Source organism: Phocoena sinus, chromosome 15, assembly GCF_008692025.1.
Source record: "Phocoena sinus isolate mPhoSin1 chromosome 15, mPhoSin1.pri, whole genome shotgun sequence".
Classification (NCBI taxonomy): domain Eukaryota; kingdom Metazoa; phylum Chordata; class Mammalia; order Artiodactyla; family Phocoenidae; genus Phocoena; species Phocoena sinus.
In genome coordinates this window covers 19524910-19547255 of record NC_045777.1, presented here as the reverse complement: position 1 = coordinate 19547255, position 22346 = coordinate 19524910, and positions in this window count along the sequence as shown.

Here is a 22346-nt window from a genome sequence, read left to right as displayed (position 1 = left end):
TCCCAAGCCTACCATCAGGCATGGGATAACTGTGGCAGCTTAAAAGACCCACTTCAAATACTTCGGGTTTGTCATTTGTCACCATAAACTTCTAAGTTATTTTGTCTACACCACCCTTTGCCTTATCAAGTCTGGGCTTTTGTTACCAAGGGAATGGACCCACTTTTCAGGCCAAAGAAGGAGCAGGGAGATATCGCAACAAAAATCAAAGAATAGATGCACATTGTGCCCTATGCCTTACTCTTCTTTGAATAAGAGGGAATATTTAGTCCCTAGTTCCTTGCCCAATTATAACTCCAACCAAGAGGAATGAATGGCTGTCGCTAAATGGCTGACTTTTCTGTTGCCTGAAATCAAGCCACCCAGTCCTTGCTTGCTGGTGATTGGAGGAGACATTGGCTCACGTGCTTGGACTGACCAATGAATGACAAAAGCCACTATGAGAGGCTGCCTTCTAGATCTGAAGAAACCAGAAAGCTGCCCCCGAAAGGCACTGTTGGCCCACCCTCTGTGAGGAACCATGGACAACCATATCACCATATTGTGTAACACAGTCCCTGGGGTTCAGCAGAGCACAACTAACAAAAAGGAGGGAGAAGTGGAGAGGAGAACGTAAATGCTTATGTTATGTTACAGCCCCTTCCTATTCTTGGAGACTCTTAATTATTTGTGGGTCTTGGATCCATCTAGAAATCTATTTCTCTCCTGGGAAAATGTTCACACATTTTGTACACAAGTTCAGGGGGTTCCCAGAGTCCCCAGAGTCTATCCATGGACTCCAAGTGTACAACTCCTGGGACACCAAACCACCAGACCACACTGTAGAACTCACCGACAGCCTCCATGTGGGTGAGAGGGGAGGAGAGAAGGAACCAGAAGAGTGGCCCAGGGAAGGTGCTTTGAGCTTGCCCAGACTAGTGGAAGCTGGAGTCAGCTGGGGGAGGAAGGCAGGCACCAAGCACACTGCCGCAGGAAAGGGAAGGAGGGAGATGCTGGATGACAACCAGAGTCAGGGGAGGGTGGGCTGGCCCCAAGCCAGAGGAGCACTTCTAAGGAGCCCAGAGCTTCTGACTCAGGATGGAGGTCACTGAGGCCATAGTGCCTCCAGGGAAACATCAGGGAGAGGCCCGACAGGAGCCAGAGCTGTGTGCAAGTGACAGCAACAGCAGGGATCAACCTGGGCCACGGGGCGAGGTGGTGTCAGGACAGCCCAGCCATGTGTCTACAGACCAGACCAGCCCTGGCCTGCGGAGGCTTGGGGAGGACCTGGCAGTGCTGACTTCCCAGGAAGAGGTTGACCTGAACAGAGTCCCAGGAGGCCTGGGGTGGGAATGTGGCTAGCCAGGGGGAGGCCGCTTCCCAACAGCCTGTGCGGAGGAGGGTCCCGGGCCACCTCGGGAGTATTAATTCAGCCCATGTTAGGCTAGGGCTTGAGGGGGGTGGCCTTCTACCATCTAATCCAGAAAGGCCTATAAAGGTCATTTTTTCTGGTGAAGGTTTTGAGTATTATGAACTTGTTTGTTTTTTTTCAACTTTTTATTTTAAAATGATTATAGACTCCCCAGAAGTTATAATACTAATAACAATAATAATACTAATATAATAATAGTATACGGAGTCCCTTGGACCCTTTGTCCAGCTTCCCCCAAAAGGTAGCATCTTACGACTGTTATACAATAACAAAACCAGAAAATCAACATTGGTAAAGTCGTGTTGACTAGGCTGCAGTCCTTAATCAGTTTCAGATGCCCATGAAGCTTTAAATCAATGGTTGGCATTCACAAAACAGTACTGAGCCATCTCCCGAGCCCGTAAGTAAGGTTGGGAAGTAGAGCAGGAGACAAGCAGAGATCAGGAGAGAAAATCAGACACAAGCAGCTGTCATGTCTTCGATTACAGTTGTGACCATACCATGTGGCTCAGACACAATGGAACTTGACCTGACACCTTCCGTGAATCAGCCACAACATGGTACACAGGGTGGATGGGATCTTGGCACATACCTGGTGGCTTCTATGGCCACTTGCTTTGCTTGAATGGTGGCCTCCCAAAAACCTTGCCCATGTCCTAACTCTCAGAACCTGTGAATGTGATCTTATTTGGGGAAATGGTCTTTGTAGATGTAATTAAATTAAGAATCTTGAGATGGGATCATCTTGGATTATCCACATGGGCCTTAAATCCAATGATAAGAGAGGAAAACAGAGAGAGAAGAGGAGAAGTCCTCTAAGACAGGGATTGACAGAGGCAGGGATTGGAGTGATGCAGCCACAAGGAATGTCACAGCCACCAGAAGCTGGAAGAGACAATGGATTCTCTCCTAGAGCCTCCAGAGAGAGCACAGCCTTCTGACACCTGAATTTCAGACTTCTGGCCTCCAGAGCTGTGAGAGAATACATTTCTGTTGTTTTAAGCCACCCGGGTTGTGGTAATTTGTTATGGCAGCCCTGGGAAAACAATACATTCCAGAATACAAATCACCCATCCACACAGCCCTGGCCTTTCACCAAGCAGGCAGACAAATGTTATCTGACTTGTTCCTTAGCCGGGCAGGACTTCTGATCCCAGTGTACAAACCAGGAAACTGAGGAACAGAGCTCTGCTTTGCCTGAGGACACACAGCTGCTCATGGCTGCTCTGTGACTCAAAGTCATCTCTGGCTCCCTCCCAAACCCATGATCCTCAATAAGATCATTGGGGGCCATGTAGAGGGACAGCTGGTTGCCTTTTGGAGCAAGTCTGTGTTCTGAAGCTTTGACTGCTCTCTAGTTAAAAAGAAAAATACCCACCAATGGGTCTAGGAACTTGGAAAAGGACAATTCCTTGTTCATCCTCTCACTGGATGTGCCTCCATCCCAGACAAGGATGATGTGAATTGCTGAAGAGGAAGATGTGAACACCCAGCACAACAGGTCTTGGGGGATGTTCCCGACTGTTCTTCAACAGAGCATCCACTGGTTTCCACTGCAGCTGTGGGCAGCTGCTCTCTCCCAGAAGGCCCCTCCAGGGTACCCTGAAAGCCAAGTTCTAAGCCAGCCAATCCTCTCTGTGCCCCTGGAGACCAAGTCAGGCCAAATCATCCTCACAGCCCTGTCCTGGCCTATCAGAGCCTGTTCCCGCTATACATTTCCCCTCAAAGTCCAAAGACTTTTATTTTTATACGTTTTTAAAAATGTGTAACATATATATAGGAAGATGGAAGTCCAACAATTCAAAAAGATAAAATAGGAAACATCTCCCTCCCACCCAAGACACCAGTTCCTGAATTCTCTTCCCTAGAGAATAACTCTAACTAGTGTCTTGGGTTAATCAGGTCTCTACACAAGCATGGACAGCTAAATATGTCCTCCTTTTATGCAAATGAGAAGACCCATCTGCATGGTACTGCACCTCTTCCCATTTGACCTAGTGTGAGAATTTCCCCATAACAGCACACATTCTTGCTAACAGTTTCTGTTGTATTCTCTTGCATAAATACACTGTAATTTCTACCCGTTGTGCAGCTACTTAGGGTGCTTCCAATCTTTTCTCACTATAAACAGTGTTGTGATGCCTATCTGACGCACTTACCTTCACACGTATGTAAGCGTGTATCTGTAGGATCAATTTCTGAAAGAGGAATTGTTGCCTCGACGGGTACATGCATTTTAAAATTGAATAGATAGGGTGAAATTGCCCTCTGTAGGGGTTGTAAGAATTTATACACCCAGCCAGGAGTCAGTATCTGTTTCTCCATGATAGTGCCATAATGGTATATTATCAGATCTTTTCTCTTTGCAAATCAGATAAATAACAATAATCATATGAATGCTTACAGAGGAGCTGATGGTATGAAAAGAATGTAGGCACATGTAAAACTCATTGAACTGTACACTTAAAATTTGTATGCTTAAGGTACTTCATTTTATGCGTGTACTACCTCAATAAAAAGGAAAATAAAACAAGATGAAGGAAAAACAGGATGCCAAGATTATAGGTCTCCTCCTTCAATAGGGTGGTCTTGAAATGCCTCCCGGAAACCCTAAGGATGACGAGGCTCCATGCAGAAGTCAAACATGTGAAAGAGGGTTTCAGACACAAGGAAGAACAGTCAAAGGACAGGGAAGGGGCTGACTTCTTTGAGGAAGTGAAAACAGCAAGCTAGGGAGACTGGTCCCAGATGAGGTCCAAGAGGTTATCAGGGGCCAGATCAAACAGTCTCTTAGGCAAGAAGTTTGTGTTATTTCTTTCATTGCAATGCGAAACCATTGAAGGGATTAAAGCACGTGAGTAGCATGATCCATTCTGTTTTTTAATTACCTGGTTACTATATGAAGAGTAGACTTTAGGTGGGCAAAAATGGAAGCACAGAGTCAGAAGCACAGAGTTCTCCAAGCTGAGATATGGGTGTGGCTTGGATCAGAGTGGTGATAAAAATGGGGAGAGGTGGGAGGATTGTGGCTATTTGTAGGATGAATGATCTATGGGATGTCTATACAGATGACCTATAGGATGAAGTATTAAAGGGAATGAAAGAGATGGTGGAGTCCAAAGACACTGTGAGCTTTCTGGTTGGGTCATGGCACCACCATCCAAAACTGGAGAAGGCTTACGTAGGTGTTGGTTGAGGCCATGGGAAAAAAAATAATCAAATGTCTGGTTTTGATCATATTAAGTTGTAGATGTCTACAAGAGGCAAGAGTTGCCAAACAGGAATCGCTCGGGAGGGAGTCCTTGGAAGGTTGTGAAAGTCTGCCTCCACATGCATTTGCACAAAGACTCAAACCACCATCACTCCTGCTTTAGTCTGAAACCCCAAGGATTTGTGGGCACCGTCCTTTTGTAGCTATGGAATCTCCCCTTCATGGACACAGCTCTTCTCTTCACAATTTGACTCAAATCTCCTCTAGGGCAGAGACTGAGTGTAAACTTCCTAAACTCACAGTACCATAGCACATGTTCCCAAAATGGGTATGTATGTGGCCGAACTGATGGCCCTTCGCAGATTTAGCTCAAAGCATCTCAGAAGAGAGGCAGTCAGCTGAGCTCAGATCATCATCCAGTAGGGGCAGCATGGAGCTGGTCATTGTCAGGAGGAGAGAAGAAAGCTCCCTCAAGCCCCTAACCCTGTTGGAATTGAAGAATCAGTGGCATTGCTTCCAGCATACAGATGACCAGACCCAGGAGAGGCCATGGTCAATGGTGATGGGCCTCATGTCACCTTCACCAAGTGGAAAGCATAGAAAGTTGAGGCAATCCCTCAGAAGACCTGACCCATCTTCTTCTGGGCCAAGTTCCACCACCACCCCATCAATCTCATGTTAAATATGCCATCAAGAAAGTCAGTAAGTCTCCTGAACATGGCTTCTTTTGCCCATCCCCACAAAGAGCCATTACGTTCATCCTCCCACCTTCCAGTCTATCCCCTGCAGGGATGCTAACACACGAATCTGATCATTCCACCTCCCTTCTTAAAAGCCTTGTTGGTTCCCATTGCTTTTAAGGTAAAGTCCAACTCCTTACCCAGGCACACATGGCCTTTTATGATCTGGCCTCTGCTAATTTTTCCACCATCTTCTCCACCCATATACCCTGAGTTCCAGACTCATAGAATTTCTACCTGTTCCCCAAACATTACAGACCCCACAACCTCATCCCTTGGCTCTCTTCTTGAAAGGGCTAGTTCATATTTAAAAGAAGAAATATGGGAAGATGCTATCAGTGCACAGAGGAGCAAAAATTAAAACAAGATAGTCTTTTCCACCTATAAATTGCTAAACATTCTAAAAGATTTAGAATATCCAGAGGTTAAAGAGGGAGAAGAGGCTGTGCGTTATTCTGTTGGTAAGAGCATAAGTCATTGTAACACAACATTTAAAGGCAGATGTGCTTTGACCTCAGCCAACAAACTTCCAGATTCTTTCCCATTGAAGTATTTGGACATGTATACATGTAAAACATGTTTACAGCAGACTTATTTGTCATAACAAAAGTAGAGACCACTTAAATGCCAAAAAAAAAAAAAAGAGCTAAGTCGTTTATGGCACATCCAAACTGTTGACTTCTATGAAGTTGTTAAAAAGAATGAAGTAGATTTGTATGGACTGACTTGGAAGAATGTGCATGGTTCGTTGTTAATGCCGGAAAAGTAAAAAAGTTGTAAAATAGGGTAATGTGATCCTACTCTTGGCAAAAACTGAGAGAGAAATAAAGACAGAAATCTGGTATACAAATCATTTCTGCCCAGGGTAGTTTCCCCAGGCAATGGGAGGGGAGAACTGCGAGCAAATAGGAAAGACTTTCTCTTTGTACACTGTTTTATAATTAGCATATTTTCCCACAAGCATGTATTCCTTCTGAAATGAAAACATATATAATGAAATATAATTAAAGAAAATCTTTTGAGGGCTCCAGGGTCCAAAGAGTTAGCAGTGACAATTCAAGAAGTTCAAGAAAAATCAAGCCTCAAAGAACATGGGAGATGGTTCCCCGAGGGCTGAAAGGAACTGGTGCAGGAGGCGGAGGAAGGGAGAAAGGGCCATTTGCACTGGGCCTTAATCTAAAGAAGGCTGTTGAGCACTTCCAGTGGCATGTTTATGCAAAGGAGCAGCAAGATGTCACAGGAACTGAGATCCAAATGTCAACAGTGTCTGGGGCTCTGTGAGGATTGCTCAAGACTGCCAATCTCCTAGGACCCATCATCTGACCTTTGCTTAGAGCCTCAACTCTGTATCTGCCCCTGCTAGGACCAAGCCTTGTCTCTCCTCATTTGACCTTTGGGAAGATCCTCCAAAGGCAGAAGTTCAGGGTGAACATCTTGAGAGAGAAGCCATAACAAAGGAAGATAGGGTTGGGCTAGAGCAGAGTACAGTCTGGTGTCTAGACCTCAAATCCATCCCTAGTCCTGCCCCAAATTCTCCTGAGTCCTGGGATGAGATGGGCCACAATGAATGGGAATGGATGGGTCACTGCTCACATTCTCTGCCTTGATTGGGAACTGGTCACATGAGTGTGGTCAGTTTGAGAAATTTCAGCAGCTATACACTTAGGATATGTACACATACATATTATACTTCAATAAAACTTATTTATACAATAAACTAAATAAAATAGAGCTGTATCAATTTTTCTTTAAAGCCACAGAAGATAGGGAGGACCTAGGAGGGAGGATCCTTTAAACACTAGGAGAACAAAAAGAGAGGAATGTGCTGTGTGCTACAGCATCTTGAGGGTACCAGCATCAGTCCCAGCATCAGTGGAGGCCAAGGAGATGTTGGTGCCTCCCAAGCCATATTTGTAAATGCAGAGACAGAGTAACAGATATAGCTGTAAAGACAGATAAATGGGGGTTATACTCATATATTTGATGTTAATAGAAAAATGTCTCAAAAGATACATACTGAACTAAGGACAATGGTTACCCTGGGTGAGTCTTTTTTATTTTTTACTTCATTTATTTCTTCATCATCTGATTCTTTTTACAACAAACATTTTAAAAATTACTTTACAACACTGTAAGATCTTTTCTCCTCTTGCTTTTTGACAAACGCTTATCCATTCTTTAAAGTACAGTGTTGTCCCCTTGACATTTTCTCTGACTTCTTGGTACAGATTTTCTCAATGTGTTGTCCTTCCACCTCAGACCACTTGTCCCAGAATTGCGTGGGGAAATGGATAATTATGTAGGTTCTTGGACCCCCTTCCCAGACTTTCCAAGGTGGAAGATCTAGGTCTCCTGCATCTATATTTTAAGATGATTCTATTCCTCACTGAAGTTTGAGAATTTGAGGTTAGATGGAAAATGTTTTCTCTTTAACGTGCCCCAGGCTCCTTATTGCATTCATTCCGTGCCCCAGGGTTTACAAGGTCCCATGCGTGTACTGCCCACTAGACTCTAAGCCCCTTGAAGAAAATGACTACATCTACTTCAATCTCCTCAGGATCTAACACGAGACCCACGACATGGTAAATACGTGTTGAATGAATGAATTAGTCAACCAATGATTCAATCTCCACCATCGCACAGCCACAACCAACGAGTTCCTACGGATAAGACCTTCCTAGTGGGCCCAGTGTAGACCCTCAACTGGGCTTGGTTCAGGTACGTTTTTGCCACTCTGAGAAACTCTAGCCTGTGATCCCAGGCTTCTCTGGGTGGAGAATAAGCCAGACTTGGCCAGACAATAGGGAAACCTCAAAAGCCAGTGGAACCAGCCAGAAGAGTGACCCAGTAACCCAGATTATGGGGTTCAGCTGCCATGTGTCGGGCTCTCCATTAACCTTAAAGGGACTGTGGCATAAATCACAAGTTACAAGATTGGTTCCCAAGATTAAGGGCTCCTCAGACCAGACAGTCCAAACTCTCCTGACATTACAGAACAGTGGCTGTGAGCCTGCACTGAGGGGCCAGAGACCTGGGTTCAATTCCATGTTCAATTTCTAACTATGGGTTTGGGGTAGGCTCCACAGCAAGCCTCAGTTCCTCCATCTGTAAAATGAGAAAAATCAATAGTACTTTCAAATATTCAGTAAGCTCCTACTGTGTGCCTGGCCCTGTGAAGAAAACAGTGGCAGACAAAACAGGCAAATCATCCTGTCCTCAAGGGGGTTAATTCATGGAAAGGAGCATCCCTAGCACAAAGTAACTGCTCCAGACGGCCAAAGGGGACTCTTTTCATATGACTTGCCTTAAAGAGGAGACTTGAAGCAGGCTATCAGCTCCCAGAGCTAAGAATTAAGACATTCAGAAAAGAGGATAGCAAAAGTCACCCCCAGAGCCTTGGCAATGACCAAGGGGGCATTGCGAATGGCCAATACATAGAAGCTTTAAAGATGGTAACTGTATTCTGCAGTGGCACCCAGAGGTGGTGCTTCTTAGGGCCCCGGAGAAACAGGAGCTGTGTAAACAGAGCATCGTGGGAGGACAGGACAACAAAATGTGCCAGAGCCAGAGCGCGGGTTCAGCAAACTCCCCTGGCTCCACTTCTTGGAAATAAGCAGCTCCCTTTTGCCAGAAGAAAATAAACTCAAACAGGAAAACACTTCGTGATTCAGTGGGCAACTCAGGGGCCTTGAGGGGTGAGTGAGTCTGAGTGTGTCGTGTGTGGCTTTCCATGCACCCCAGCGCGTAGGGGAAGAAACAGAGTTTCCTGGAAGGGAGCACAGCCTACGTTTCTGTTTGTTCATACCTGTGTCCTGCTATGTATGCGTTTGTTTACACATACCTCTGTATTTTTGTACACAGGTGTGTGGATGTGTCTGTGTACGTGTGGATGTGCTCCCAGGTGGGTTTCTGAGTATATGTACCTCTCTATGCTTTTTGCCTCAACTCCTGAGGATCTGTGTAAATTTTTTTTAATTGAAGTATAGTTGATTTACAATGTTGTGTTAATTTCAGGTATATAGCAAAGTGATTTAGTTATATATATATATATATATATATATATATATATATATATATATATATATATTCCTTTTCAGGTTCTTTTCCATTACAGGTTATTACAAGATATTGAATATAGTTTCCTGTGCTATACAGTAAATCCTTATTGTTTATCTATTTTATATATAGTCATGTGTAACTGTTAATCCGAAACTCCTAATTTATCCCCTCCCCCTTTTTCCTTTGGTAATCATAAGTTTGTTTTCTATGTCTTTGAGTTTATTTCTGTTTCATAAATAGGTTCATCTGTATCATTTTTTTCAGCTTCCACATGTAAGTGATATCATATGATATTTGTCTTTCCCTGTCTGACTTACTTCACTTAGTATGTTAATCTCTAGGTCCATCTGGATCTGTGTTACTTCTACATGTGTTCCTATGTACTTGTGTTCGTGTGTGTGTGGCTGTATGTACCTTCAAGTGTGTGTGTGTGTACGTGGCCTAGGTAATTGTGAGCATGCTTGGGGGGTGAGCAGAGAAAGGAGGGGTTAGCAGACATGTGAGTAGAGGGTGTGGGTCAGAGCCTGCTTGTCATTGCCAGGGATGTGATGAGGAAACAGATTCACAGGGTCCAATCGGGACCTTCAGAAAGGGCCTTTGGGGCTCTCTCAGATGGGTGATTGCTCTGGCCTCAGGGAGTAGGGCAGCCTCCTGGGCATCAAAAGCCCAGCAATGTCTCCAAGGGGCTCTCTGTGGCCCTACCCAGGGAAGCTGGCCCAGTGAGTCCTGCACAAGAGAACTTAAGAGGAAGGGGAATCAGGAGACCACCTGTCCCCCCCCTCCTCCAACTACGGGAATTAAGACTCTCCTACAGGAGGGGAAAAAAGTCTGCCCCCAACTCATGGGTACTGATCAGGCATGTAGGAAAAGTATAAGCCTATGAACCTGGCCTGTCCCCTCTCCCCCTGGGGCCATCAGCAAGCAAAGCTTTGTGGATGATGCTGCACGTCTTCCAATACCCTCCCACCCTCCCCCAGGGGAGCTGGGCCCAGGCTTGACAAAGGAGAACGAGTTATTCCCAGGCTGGAGATGCTGCCGGCCGTGAAGGAAGCAAGGTTGTGCAGGGGGAGAGCCTACTGAGAATTGTAGCATCGGGTTGACCGAGGAGGGTGACAAGGTGGGTGCCAGGACAGTGAGGTGAGAGAAAAGAATAGTCCCTGAGAGAATGTGCAGGCCCTGCGGGACCCTCTGTCTCAGGACAGTTGGGGAATTTAGATCCAAGAACACTTAATTTCCTCTCTGATGGTGGCAATTGTCCTGTGATTATCCCTGAAGCTGGGAGGGCCTGGCAAAGCAGTTTACAAGGACAGTTACCCTGGATATCAGATGGGTGGCTGCTCTGACCTCAGGGAAGAGGTGGCTGTCCAGCCCCATCTTAGGGTTTTCTGGTGGGACTCAGCTTCAGTGTCTATTTTCCATGAGATTGGTTAGCACAGGGCCTTAGATGTCACAGTGGGTTTGTGAAGAGTTGGATTACCCACCCTGCAGAAAGAGGGCATTCAGTGAGTATGGGGTGAGGATCGAGAATCTGCCTTTTCCACAAACACACTCAGACGCCCCCCTAGCAAGAAGCCAGCTCAGTGCTCCCAGCCATCTGGCATCCCAGCCTCACCCTAGGTTTCCTTCTGACCAGCCAATTCTATGCTAGGATTCAGAGCTCAGAGGGCACTGGAACTCAAGCCTTGACCGTAGAATGTCCGGCACGTCTACTTCCCCTGTATGTGAGTCCTTCCAGGGAACACATTTGGAGAGAGCCTGAGGTAGGGATTATGGCTATTTTACTCTCACTGCATACCAATTACTGTCATCAGGAAAGGAGAGAGAGAGAGAGAGAGACCACTGTGCCCTGGCACCGAGACCAGTGAAGGGTAGTGAGCATGAATTATGTATTACACAAGCAATAGAGATAAGAGTGGAATGGGGAAAATCATAACCCTATTAATAATGAAAGTGCAGTTTGTAAACTCTCCGCTAGGAATAATTTGCATTGCAATATAAACAGGGAGTACAACACAGAGCAGTCTGCAATGGTGCTTCAGGAAAATGTAAAAGCCACCATTCCGCACATTAAAAGTCATGATTAAATTATAAGAATTTGTTCAGCTGAATGTACAAAGAGAGGGCGTGTGCTTGAAGTCCATCTGAGCATAGGGTCAGCCCTGCCTCCCCACGTCTGCCAAGAGCGTGAACGAGGGGTCTGGGTCTTGGAGATCCTGGCAGTTATTATTATCATTATTAGTTGTTATTGTTGAGTGCTTACTACATACTACATACACCATTGTAAGCATGTCACATACAGTAACTCATTAAATTCCGGAAGCAACCCTATGAGGGAGCCATTATAACATCTCTGTTTTTAACAATGAGAAAAATGAGGCCCGTAGAGGCTAAATGACTCATGTTAGGCTTGTATTTAGTAAGTTGGACTTGTTGAAAAACAAACCCAGACCTTCTGACCTCTGAACCACCTTCCCATGCTCTGGTATCTCCTGGTGGCAACTCATATCCCCCTTCATGTGCCTCTCAATCAAGGGCTGATGGGATGAAAAATTGGAACCACCCTTTTAATAAATACTTTTGCAGCACATTAGGAACTTGATCAACCTTTGATCAAGTCATCCTCCATTATAAAAAAATCTTTTCTGAAAAGAACTTAATACCATTATGATCTCTATTAGCTATTGAGTATAGTCAATTTTTTTTTTAATCGGAGTAGAGTGGATTTACGATGTTGTGTTAGTTTCAGGTGTACAGCAAAGTGAATCAGTTATACATATACATGTATCCTCTCTTTTTTAGATTCTTTTTCCACATAGGCCATTACAGAGTATTGAGTACTGTTCCCTGTGCTATACAGTAGGTCCTTATTATTATTAGCTACTTATATATAAAAGTTCTGGGTACGGGGATGGTTTTTATTTCCACGTTATCACGTGAAAAATTTGGAAACAACCCAAATGTCCAATCATTGTCGAATGGTTAAGCAAACAGTGGTGAACTGCTATGCATCCAAAAGGGGCTGTTGATAAAGAATTCATAATCATGTGGAAAATGCACTTGTTAAGTGAAACAAGTGAGACATAAAAGGATAGACTCAGTATGGTCTCAACTGGGTAAAACATTACAGAGAAAAATATGGGAATGTACCTATGAGGTTAAGAATGTTTTGTCTCTGTGTTGAAAGTATGAGTGTTTCCTTTTTCTCTCCTATTTTCTGTATCTTCCAGGTTATCTACAGCAAGCATGTATTACTTTTATAATAGAAAAATGCTATGGACAGATATATGTGTGTGTACATATATACATACATAGATGTTGTGGTACTTAGTATATGCAGATGTGAAGGAGCCCTCACCATCTCAGTTAGAAACGCTAAACAGAATGAGAAGGGCTCTCTGTGTCCCCACCTAGTCATCCCCATCCCACAAAATCCTGTGGTTCCTGCCAACCCAGGAGCTTCTCTCCCTCTCTGCAATCACCTCCCTCACTGACCTGTCAGCACAGAGCTTCCTGGACCAGAGGACTAGACACTTTCTTTCACACAGGTGAGCAGTGCCCCAAGTGTCATAGACTTTCCTGGCTCATTTCCAGAAAACATCCCCAGTGGGGAAGCAGCTACAATCATTTGTCTGCCAAGCTAGAACTTGACAACCCCACGCTTTACTCCCAGGCAACTAACGCAAGCAGAGTTTCCCAGAAGCTGAAGCTGGGTGTGCCTGCCTTGTAGTGACACTGAAAAGGCTCTGGTCTAGGAGGCACTGCTGGTGCTACACAAGCCACCTGGCCATGAGATCTCAGGTAAGTCACCTGAGCTACATGCACTGTGGTGGCCCTACCCATAAGATGAGAGCATTTGCCTGGAACCCACCAAGGTCCATGTCCTACCATTAGACGGTATAAACATAAGCTCATGTGAATGCAAGATAAATCTAAATGGGAAACATTTTAATGCCGCTTCCGAGCTTTCAAGTACACGATAACATAAAGTCCCAGATGCCTTGGCCAGTTCAGAGGCTGGCTGCAGAGACAGTGAGGGGAGTCGGGCTGCAGCAGGATGACACATCAGTGTGAGACTCTGGTGAGCCTTGGGCAGGGTGGCCGGGCTCCCAGGCCCCCTGACTGGTCAAAGTGTTGTCATCTGGAGCAGGCTCAGCTGGGTTTTGTCACCGATGGTCGCTGCCCGTCACTATGAGGGAAACCCTAGCAGGGGGTGTGTCGGGCCTCCTGGTGGATGGTGGAAGCAGGGAAGATAGCCAGGTTCCTCAGAATGGGAGTGATATACAAAGAACAGGGTGCTACAGGCCTGGGGATCCACGTGCTCCAAAACAAGAGGGCTTAGAGGCTCTGAGCCCAGAATGGGAGGGGGCTGGCAGCCAACTGCACTGCCCACTGTCCTCAGCACATTATTGACATTCCAGAGGGGAGAGGCAGAGAATTAATTTCATGCTGGCTTCCTCCCCACACTCCCATACCGCCCCTGCCCACACAGTCCCCAGCCAAGTCCAAATGAGGGTCTGTGTCTTGCAGGAAGACAAATGATCACAATTAGGAAGGTGCTTCTGAGGTCCCCACATTCCATTCCTCCATCCCCTGCTCCCCAGCATCCCAATGAGGCCCTGTGCCCAAATGCTGGGCAGTGTGGCATGCGGTGGGTGCCCAGAAAACAGCTGTTGGCTCTGAACCGTATGGGTGTTCTCCTAGCTCTGCTTCCCTGAGCCCCAGCTTCCTGAAGAAACCCCTTTCTTTCTATTCTTCATTCTTACCTCTTGTGAATTCACCCCATCGTTTTTCATCCTGTTTGTCAAATCCTAAATGACTGCAAGAAAAACTGGAGGAGATTTGAAAGGTTTTTCTCTTTACTTAATATCAGTCATTCAAATAACTACCCTTACTGCCTGGCTTCAGAAGGATAAAAGCAGTCTCTGTGCTTAGAAGTTTAATATCTCAATGAGAAAGAAAAATGAAAAGGAGCTGTGTAGAGAGGGGTAGAGAGAAGAGAAAACACTTACCGAGCATTTATTATGCTCCAAGCACTGTGCTTTGCGTATATTATTTCTTTTATCCATGATAATAAGCTCACGAAGTAAGCCTCTTTATCCCTATGTGATATATGAGGAAAGTGAAGCTCAGAGACCTGCCATCACTGACCAAGTGTCGCTTTCCTTCTTCCTGCCTGGCCATGAATCAGCTGGACCTTGAACTGGGGTAGACCAGAGCCTTGCTACTCAAAGTGTGGTCCATGGACCAGCATCAGTTTTATCAAAGAACTTGTTAGAAACAAAGAAACTCAGGTCCCACCCCAAACCCACTGAATCGGAGTCTGTATTCTAATAGATCCTTAAGTGATTAGTATGCAGGTTATAATCTGAGAAGCCCAAGTCTAGATGTTTATCTTCAGTGCATGGATTTCGCCTGGAGGTGATGCATGTCGAGTTTCCAACTCAGGAGGTCTGGGGTAGGAACCCAAGAATTTGTACTTCTCTCAAGTTGCTAGCAAAGGCTGATTCACTGGTCCAGGGAGCACATTTTGAGAGCTTCAGAGCTAAAGACATCCCTAGGAGCTCCAGCCACTCACCCTTTCTCCCATGCAGCTAGTGGGTATTTGTTGAGGTCCTGCTAGGCACCACTCGGCACCATTGCTAAGCCTTTGGGGATCTGGACACGAGAGTCCCAGCTCATGTTCCAGGAGAAGAGGCAGACGTGATAAAAACTGAATCAAAATTGCCCCTATGTGCCATTGGAATCTGGGTGCTATCAAAGTACTGAGGAAGGAGATACCAGGTGAGTCTGGAGACCGAGCAGATAGGGCCCCAGAGGAAGGGTTTGAACTTGGGTCACAAAGAAGCTGGCAGATCCCTTTCTTGAAAGTTCACGAGATGGCAAGTGGGGTCTGGGGGGATTACCCAGAAGGTATTATAGACTCAGGCTTATGGGTTTATTCAAGGGCCTCCAAAAAATATTAGGACTTTAAAAAATATGGCTCCAACAGATCATGAGAAGAAGATGTAAAACAAAAATAAGTAATCATTCATTAAATGCCTGCAAAATAATGTAGATGGTAACAACAGAATGCAGGTCAACCTGCATCCTTAATTTGAGATGCCAGTGCCTTTTAAATGTGTTTGATGATGTAGGATGGGACCTCCAAAAATTGGAGACCCTCACAACCTACAAATCTCCTCAGCCTGTCCTAGGGAGGCCACAGCCTCAGGAGGGAGGAGCGCCAGGCCTTAACTCCGTGCTTACTCTGAAAGGCTACCCCCTTTTGCTGCCTCCACCTGGCAGTGAGGTCTCCCCACTGACAGTGTCCCAGGGGCTCACAGTGGCAGGAGGCCTGAGGGGCTTTCTCAGAGCTGCCTTTAACATTTCCTTCTGCTTTCAGCATGACTGTTCTGGTGACAGATGCTGTTTGTCAGTCACCACCCAGGGGTCATGGAGAAAGCTTGCCCAGGTGCCTGTCACATTCCAGGTACTGACACCTTGTCACAGCATCACCCTGACCTGATCTTATTGGCCTTTACATGTCACTGCCCAAATAGACATCAGGAGACATCGGTGGCTGCGAAAGGGAGTCTCAGGAGCCCCAGCTCACGTCCTTCTACCTGGGGCAGGAAGATCGTGACAAAAAAAGCAAGAGCACAGCACATACGGAGCATTGAAAACCCTAGGCTCCTGGGATAACGAAGGAAACCAAGCGAGGAGAAAAGTTCAGGGTACAGGGTCTGTCCAGATGTGGCACAGAATCACCTGAGTATCCCCCTTTCGGGAATCGATTATAAGATAATAATCAAGCACATGGCCAAAGGTTTAGGTCCAAAGATGGGCTTTTCAGTGCCATTTATAAAAGTGGAAAATTAGAAGTGCCATCACTGAATGTGTTACTTTGGACAAGACACCCATCTCTCCAAGCCCCAGTTACATCAACTACAAAATGGAAAAAAGAATAATACTCGCTTTATGAATTGACTGCAAAGATTAAATAAGGTAGCACATGGAATGTGCTTTGCATGGTACTTGTCACAGAGTAAGGGTCACTAAATAGCCATTGGTAAAATTACAACCAAAAATAATATATCACTTGCACAACTGGTGGTATGCCAAAAGAGCCTGAAATCGTACAGCAATTCAAAGTGGTTTTCTTTCCGAAAAGATTTACTGATAAGGGGGTCAAAGCTACGGTATAATGCATAATAATATTTACCTATATTTTTTTCATATAAAAAATTTTTATAATGGAGAAGTGGACTTTATTTTTCTTTTTGGAACTTCAGGTTTGCGATCTAATGTCACGCGTGGCTGAGGACAGGAACAGCTTGACCAAATGTGGGAGGGGCCTGGGAAGCCAGGTACAGCCAGGGAGGATGCTTCTCCTCAGCAGCTGACCTTCAACTCTGAGAAACATTTTCTGGTCTCCCTTACTGATTTTGGGGGGCCGGTGTGTGTGTGTCTGTGCGTGTGTGTGAGAGAGAGAGAGAGACAGAGAGAGAGAGACAGAAAGTCCCCGACCGCATATGGATTCTCCAGAGCCGTGTTTCCAGATTGTTCTCCCCCATCAAGGGGCTTGTTCAAAATGCAGATTCAAAATCCAGATGCCTGATCAGAATCCCTTGGGAGGCGAGAGGGCATCCCAAACTCTGAATGCATGATTCACCCCACAAAGCATCTGAAGTGTTGGGTCACTCTCAGGATAGAGATCGTATCCTGTTCACTTTCACATCACTGGTGCCTAGCACATCACAAAAGACTCAACAAATCGTTGATCAATCACTGGATCCATCAGTCAAGTAATCAGTCCACATATTCTCCCAGCTTTGGAGGAAATACACACATCCTGAGCTGCCCTAGACTGTAAGTCCCAAAGGATAGAAACCAGGAACACCCTCTACATGGCGGAGTAGATGTCTGACAAATGTATAGAATTAATGAATTAATTTTTTCTGGTACGATGGAAAAACGTAAAAACTCTCTTTTTCCTGGAAAGACTGTCTTCCTTCACCGAGCAGCTCACGGTCACAGGCGACCCACATAGCGAGGATGCGCCCTTGGCGGAGCCCACCCATCCACTGCGGACCTGAGGGCTGTGACCATGAGTGGCCTGACAGTAGGAAGATGCGCACCCATGAGAGTATGGCCACATCTCACCCCCTTAGGAAAAGACTGAATAAGGTTAACAAAACTGGCAATTGTAGTCGCAGTCACCTGTCAAATGTACATGGTTCTCCAAAGCTGACAATTGACTTCATCTCATTTGAGCTTTGCCATGACAGGGGTGAGTACCATTTTCACAGGTAAGAAGATAAAATGACTTGTCCACGATTCTTCAGCTACTCAGTGGCATCACCAGGTCACGTGAATCCTAGTGGTCTAAGTCCAATTTCAGGATTCTTTTGCCAAGATGATGATGAAAAGACCGTAATTTTCCTTTGCTTGTTCTTCTCCACCCAAATTCAGACAGACCCAACTGCAGGAAGCACCCAGCTAAAAGCATTCTATGTGCCTCTCCAAAGATTTAAACAACAAAAGATTATTTCTCAGGTGCCTCTGAGTCACCAACTTTAAATGGCAGGACTGGTTCAGCTTGTTTGCACACAAATGCAAAGCCATTAGAAAGCCCCAGTTCCAACACTGTGGATTTGTTTTAAGTACCAATGTCCCAGAAAGGTTTCCATTGCTGATCTGGAATTTCAAAATCGTGCCACCAACGTTAAGTTACCGAGAAAATAAAAAATAATAACAGCAATGCTAGAAAGGAAAACACAAGGAAAGACAATATTTTTCAAATATTTTCCCAACTGTCATTTTAATGATGGTCTAACAACAGGGTATGCTAATTTCCCTCCACAGATACCTGCGAATGCAAATACAAAACAAATAGTAATTAATGTCTCTATGTGAAAACCAAGCAATTGGTATTAATTTTGCATCAGACCTGAGATTATGCACGTTCAAAATCATGATCTGTTTTGTTTTCAGCAGCAACTGTGACAATCATGATGAAAAAATGGTGAGGGGAGGCTCTGAGGTTAATAGAATCCACACAGCCATCCCTGGTAGGACCTCTCCCAGCTTTTCACTAAAATACACATGAACACTCTCAGAGCTAAGAATCATAGTCAACCAAGTCTCCAATTCTTTTTTTTTTAATTGAAATATAGTTGATTTACAATGTTGTGTTAATTTCTGCCACGTCTCTAATACCGAGCAAAAGTTTTACTAACTCTATTCATGGCAGGGAACTGATAAAATTAAATCATTCTTCATGGCACATCTTGGCTTCTGAAGAAGAATATCAAGGTTGGCAGGTACTGTTAAACCCTCGTTCACAGGAAGAGACCCCAGAACTTTGCTGATTAAAAAAACAGACATCCTATACTATGCTCAAAGAGTTTTATAAAATCATCCCCCCTGAAACCACCAGGAATGGTTCTCTACTTCAGCTGAGAGACTGTTCTATGACCACACAGTGGAGGGAAGGGGAAGAGGTCCAAGGTGGGATGTTAGGCAGACAAAGTCATGAAAGGAAGCCTGGAAGTTATGTTCCTTAGAGGTTGTGAGTTTTCAGATATTATTTCTAGAAAAGGAGAGAGAGAGAGAGATTATCTCAGAATGTTCAGAAATGAATTATCTGTTTCCTAATCATAGAACTGGGGAACAAAAGATCCCAGGACAGTCCAACAAAGTACACTGCAGTCAATGCATACTAGAAAATAGAAATCCACTCAGAGCTGTGCTGTCCAATAGGATAGGCACTAGTTCTATGTGGCTATTTAAATTAAAATTAATTAAAATTAAATAAAATTAAAGATTCAGTTTCTAAGTTCATAGCCACATTTCCAGTATTCAGCAGCCACATATGGCTAGTGGCTAGCCTATTAGATAACATAGATATTTCCATCATCATAGAAAGTTCCATTGGATAGCTCTGATTGAGAGCCTATAAACATAAACTCCATGAGCTGATGTCATTCACTTACTCACTGTGAGCTGCACCCCCAGAAAGCAGATCTGTGTGGGATGCAGTAAGTGAATCCTTTATCCTCTGGTTTCTGGTTGACTTCAGCCATTAAGAGGCACCAGCATGACACTCTAGGACAGAAGTGAGATGAGGACATTTGTTACTCTGGCTTCCCCGCTACTAGTCATTGTGATATAAATGCATCTCTCTATTAAAAGCCACAACTCTTGTCAGGCAACTCTCCACTCAGCTATTCTATCTGGGTTCTGGTACTCCTCCCCTCCTCCCCTTAATCCTTTAGACCTAGGGTAGTAAGCTACTAGACTTGGGATTCTGCATCACTAATTTATGGAGTCCCTGAACTCTTCCCACACCTTTGGAAATAGTCCCTTAATGAATCTTTTATCAATTACCCAGTATGAGTGTGTTATCTGTTTCTCACAGGTGCCCTGATGGTAAGCTCCCTGCTCTAACTTAAATCTGAGAGGACATCTTTATCAACACTTACAGAGACAGTGTGATGGATAGCCCTCCAGGGCCAAACAATGGATTTAGAAATAACGTTCTACCTTTAACAATGATTTAACAGTGGAGACTAGTACAGGGGTTGGCAAACTTTTTCCATAAATAGCCAGATAATAATATTTTAGATTGTGGAGGCCACACAGTCTCCATTGTAATTATACTGTAGGGTGAAAGCAAGCAGCCATAGACTATATATATAATGCTGTGTTCCCATAAAACTTTATTTATAAAAGCAGGGAATGCACCAGATTTGGCCCATGGACCATAGTTTTTCAGGTATTGCTCTAGCATAAGTGTTTCCCAAAGATATGGAGAAAAGGCATGCCTTTAAATTTGTTTACTTTAAAAAATTGAAGAAAATCTTAGAAAGTCCATATATTTTGTTCTCAATAAATTGCAAGAAGGCATGGTTTCTGGAGAGGGAAAGGAGATGAAAAATAAGACAAAATGCAAAAGTAAACTGCAGGCTAGGATGAAGGAAAGTCTGGCTGAGATACCCAAGCAGGCCAAGAAACTGTAAATGCACTCTTAGAATCACAGTTTACATTAGAAGTAATAAAGAGCAGAATTTATACTGCAAAAAACTGAGTTTCAGAGAAATAGTAAATTTGAAATATATCTTTCAGAATCTAGAGTTGAAAATAATGAGGCAACAGATGGTATGTATGAAGAACAGAGAAAAGTGATCCAATTCACAAAAAGAAAAAAGATGTGTTCCTTTAAAAGTCTTTTAAAAAGTAATGACCCTGAAACACCAATCAAATCTATAGTAGAACATTCCTGAAATGAAAAAAAATGATCTAAGATTGCAAAACAAAACAATATATGCTGTACCAAGCATAATTAATAAAGAAAAAAGAAACCCACAGCTTGACAGCAACGAAAAAAATAAATTATAAGTATTCCAAGCAGAAAACAAAACAAAGCAAAGCAAAAGTAATGAAAACCATGTGTTTTGCAAATGAGTAAAAAAAAATAAAATATTTTTAAGGCAAAATCAGGCTGGGCTGACCTCAAAACTCTACTTGATAAAAAATTAAAAATAAACAGCTTGGTCCACAATGTGGAAATGTTTAGGTGTACTTACAGTGCAACCATATGTTAGAATATTATGCAACTATCAAAAGCAATGTAGAGCAGGTGTTTTTAATGAGATTGGAAAATGCTTATGAAAAAATGTTTAGAAAGCAAGTCAGACACTAAAAAATACATTACAGGAATGTAGGTGTATTAACACATCTATTGTACTTCTTTCTATTGTTTTGTCTGCCCGTGTACACAAGTAGAAAAATACCACGAGTTCTATCTGGGAACCAGATGTTTTCACCTCCTTTACCACTCATAGTTTAATTCTCCCAACAAATCCGTGATGTAATTTGTGGATATTATATCCACAGTCCACTGGGTGTCAGAGAGGGTGTCAGAGAGGTCATGAGCTGATCCAAATCATCCAGACAGTGGCACAACCAGGATTCTATTCAATATCTAAAATGGGCATTTTTCCATGAGGATGGAGACTGAGACCCTGGGTGAGGGGAGGGGAGGAGATAGGAGGGACTAGAGGAATTTAAGTCCTGAGGCTACAGCACTAGGATCCTGTGCAATCAGCAGTAGTAAACCTGGTCAGATGGGACCAGTTTTCCTTTACCCACACTGCCCCGAGATTTCCCCTTCAGAACATCAACAATGATCCATCTCCCTCGAGTACTGATCTCATCCCTGAGAGGCTTGGAGGAGCTAACAGAATTTAACAGAACCCCAGGGCTGGGCCAACTCTGAGGATGATCGATGTTTCTTCAATGTGTTGAGATGTGAATTTAACATTGTAACTTCCTTAGACCTCTGTGATAATTTTGTTTAGAGTAAAGAACGCAGCGGTCCTCTGTTTTCAGGAAACAGATCTGGAACCCAGCTACAGAGATCCCACCCAGTTCTGAAATGTCCACCTCTTCTGAAGGAACATTTATAAAGTCAAATTCTCTGCTGGGCTTTCTGATAGACTTAAGGTCCTCTGGGACTTTTAGAGATAGACCATTGACAGAGCAGCCAAAAAGAAAAAAGAATAATAAGGACACCTTCCCCAGAAGGGGGCCAGTGTAGGAGAGGTTGTTTGTTCTGGACTTTCAAGTTCTCCATGATGTGGGAGCTTTTGCTATGTTCATTCATTCAATAAGTCTTTTATTCACCCAGTTTTTGTAAAGAAGCATCAGATGCAGTGTTACACTCACAGGACCACAAGGAGAATATCAAACACTGTCCCTGCTTCCAACACCCACAGTGTTGGAGCAGGAAAGCCTAAGAAAGGAAAGGGACACATAAACCATTGTGTGGTTTAGGAAGCTCGTTCTGTGAAATAAGCAAGTGGCAGGACTTTTTTACATTGTGAAGCCATTTATTTAAATAAAAAACAAAACACATCCAAAGTGACTGTTTTACACGTATGTA